Source organism: Andrographis paniculata, unplaced genomic scaffold (genome assembly GCF_009805555.1).
Source record: "Andrographis paniculata isolate CXL003 unplaced genomic scaffold, ASM980555v1 Contig71END, whole genome shotgun sequence".
Taxonomy (NCBI): Eukaryota; Viridiplantae; Streptophyta; class Magnoliopsida; order Lamiales; family Acanthaceae; genus Andrographis; species Andrographis paniculata.
In genome coordinates, this window is record NW_026137608.1 from 5,635,776 (window position 1) to 5,639,607 (window position 3,832).

Here is a 3,832-nt window from a genome sequence, read left to right on the forward strand (position 1 = left end):
CAAACCTGCGATTCTCAAACTCCTTTCCATGATCAGTTCTCAACCTGTCAATCTTTGATTTCTTCTCATTCATAAGCCTTGTACTCAATTTTTCAAAGGCATTAAAGGCATCACTTTTCTCACGTAGAAAATCTACCCATGTATATCTTGAAAAGTCATCAACACAAACCAGGATATACTTCTTACCTCCAAGACTGCAGACATCGACTGGACCCATGAGATCCATATGCAACAGCTCCAGACAGTTGCTGCTGAAACGTTGTTCCAGTGAGGAATGTACAGCTCTCTTCTGTTTTCCTCTCGCACAGTCACCACACGTAGTAATCGGGATCTTTGAAAATTTGGGTAATCCTCTGATAGCTCCAATTTTGCTAATCCTCAATAGATTCTGTGGATTGACATGACCCAATCTGGTGTGCCACAGCATAGATTCATCATCTTTCAATATCAATGCTTCCATTAGAGGATATTCCAGCAGGTAACAATTGTTCTTTGATCGAACTCCAGTCATCACGCATTTTTGTTCAGTATCATATACTTCACATGAATTTTTCGTGAACTTCACATGTAAGTCATCATCACAAAGTTGACTGATGCTGATCAAGTTTGTACTCAGTCCTTCAACATAGTAAACTTTCGACAACTTTGGAATCCCTACTTTTTCAAGAGCGCCATATCCACTGATTTTTCCTTTTGCACCATCACCAAAGATAACATCTCCACTTCGGTCTTCAACATAATTTTTCAGAAGTTCTTTTTGATTAGTCATATGTCGCGAGCAACCACTATCAAAATACCATCGATCTGCCCTGGTAGACTCTTGACTTGACAGAATCACATTGCATTCCTCCTGTTTCAGACTTTCCTTAGGCATCCACACCAATTTGACTTTGATGCTATGTTTCAGACCTTCTGTAGGCCATCGAATGTGTTTCCCATTGATAACATCCTTTGCCAGTTTGAAACACTTCTCAGCTGAATGACCAGGATACATGCAGTACTTGCAGTCAGTAGGCTGTAATAACGACGATCTGTCATTCTGAGTTCTTCTGCGATATCTGTTCCAATTTCTGTTTTTGCTCTTCTTTGGATTCTGTTTCTTTACAGATACTGAATTCTTCTCTGGAAATTTGACATCAGTTAACAAACCACCACGCACAAATGTAGTTGGTTTACTTTGAGAAGATTCACAGAATCCCAATCCTTTGTGATCACCAAATGGTTTACCAATCGAAAGGACTTCATCTAATTTTTCCTTTCCTTTCCGAAGTCTATCATTTTCATCCTTCAACTTCAAATTCTCTGACTTCAACTTCTGTGATTCAGCAGATTTATCATCAGCAATCTTTCTCAGTTTTTCAAGTTCATCCTCAAGTTTTTCTTTTTGATCTTCCAGACGATAGATTGTTTCCAGCATCTCCTTGTTCTTCACTACAGCTTTCTTCTGTTCGATTACCATTTCCTCATAGGCTTCAATCAACTCTTCAGCATCAAGTTCCCTTGACTCATCAGCAGCTTTCGGGTTGGATTCCTCATTTCTTTTACTGGTTTCACCAGCATTTGCCATAAATGCCACCACTTCATCACTTTCTGTCTGTTCCTCACCTCCAGCAGATTCACCATCTTCATTGTCACTCCATGTGGCTTGATAAACTCTCTTTTCCCTCTTCTTTACTGTTGGACACTCTGATTTAATATGTCCGACTCCACCACATCCATAACAGGTAGGTTCTTGAACCGTCTCTGGTTTTGCAGACACCACAAACTTCTTCTTAAATTCCCCATCGAATCTTTCTTTTGGCTTGTTGTATGTAGTTGGTTTCTGCTCAGGGTATTTTCGTTGAGAACTGGATGTTCCTCCTCCATGATAGCTATTTCTGTTCTGAAACTTCCCAAACTTCAGCTTGGCAGCTCGTTTCTCACTAATCATTCGTGAAAGTTTACGGCTCAGCAGTGCCATTTCTTCATCAGACTCTATCATCTTCAAGTCTTCAGCATTTAGAGCCATGCTTTTGGGTGCTTCATCTTCGATATAGTTCATTTCATAGCTCACCAACGTACCATACAGTTCATCCAATGTCATATTTCTCAGCTTTGGTGGTTCATCGAGCATAATCACTTTCGGTCTGAAATTTTTTGTGAGACTTTTAAGCATTTTCCTCACCAGTCTCTTTTCTTCGAAGTGCATTCCAAGAGCTTCAGCTTGATTCACAACATCCATGAATCTGTTATGATAATCAGCAATCGTTTCATCTTCATTCATCTTCAGTCCTTCAAACAAGGTTTCAACATGATCCAGCTTTGATTCTCGAACTTGTACAGACCCTTCGAATGCATTTTCCAGGATGTCCCATGCTTCCTTAGCAACTTTGCAGTTGGATATCAACTTCGCTTGAGTTTCATCTACAGCATTAAAAATCGAAAAAAGGGCTTTCGAATTGGCGATTGCAGCCGATTTTTCATTGAGAGTCCATTCTCTTTTCGGTTTCTTCACAAGAGAGACGTTATTATCTTCATCTTGGATGGTCTTCATGGGATGAGACCATGCAGACTCAACAGCTTCAGAAACATCTTCACCTTGTTGCATCAGAAAAGCTTCCATCTTGTTTTTCCAACTTCGATAACTTGTTCCATCAAACAATGGAGGTCTCGATGTAGATCGACCTTCCTTACTCATCTTTTCAACTGTGAAAGAATCTACTCAGCAACTTAGAGAACACTGCTCTGATACCAAATGTTGGGATGGAATAAGTGCTACCCCGATAAATTCTTGTACACTTTTCAAAATGGGCCAACTCCCGAAGCGTGGTAAAATCACAGTTGTAACATTATCTTGTCAACGAAATAAGGGCAAAATCCAAAGCAATAAAAGACAAGATATTTGGTAACCCGGTTCGGTTATAACCAACCTACATCCGGGGGATTCCAATCCAGGAGAAGTTCACTAATCAAGGTTGATTATGAACTAAACAGCCCAAAACTCCTATATCCCATACTATGACGCAAACCACCTAGGAAAATCCCTCCACAGGTATAAGTTGTCACGAACTCGTACTGACAACTAGCAAATAGCAGGGTTGCTCAGACTTTGGACGAATCTCCTGATCGGATTTCCAATCTCTTCTTCCTCCGACGATGTCTCCGGCAAGTAAATGTGACAAGCACTCTTTCAATGCATGGAGAAGGGAAGGGTTGAGGTTGAGAGGATTTAACTTACTTTCTCTCACAACAGTTCTCTCTCTCTAACCTATGCAACAACCACAATACTTCCCACATAACAAACCAAGAAGCAGCCAAACAAGGCATACAGGACAAACTCAATTAAAACCCTTTGCACGAAAGTGGAATGATGTAATCCTGCATGAATTCTGTCAAAGGTTGACCACCCCAAAATTCATTCTTTTTGTCTCTTCTAAGGTTCCCAAATCGAGAAGAGTAGACCATCAGAGTTGCAGACAGTCTGTTGAAATGACCTGAATGGAAACAGAAAAAGGCAGCAGGAGAAAAGCAAGAAGAACCATATGCCAAAAAAAGTTGGAGAAAAATATTGTTCCAACAACGTATTTACAATTAAATTTCCTTTTTTAAAAAATTATTATATATTTGTTAAATTACTATGAATATATATACATTTAAATCCGCTAAGCAAGTATGGCGTTAGTATATAAATGACTTATGGTGTGATTGTTACGGGGATTGGATTTTAAATCCACTGTTCATCTCATTTTTTTTTTCAAAAATATCAAATCAAACACTTATTTTTTATATTATAATAAAAATCAATTTGACATTCAAAACATCATATCAACGCCTATTTATATCACATTATACA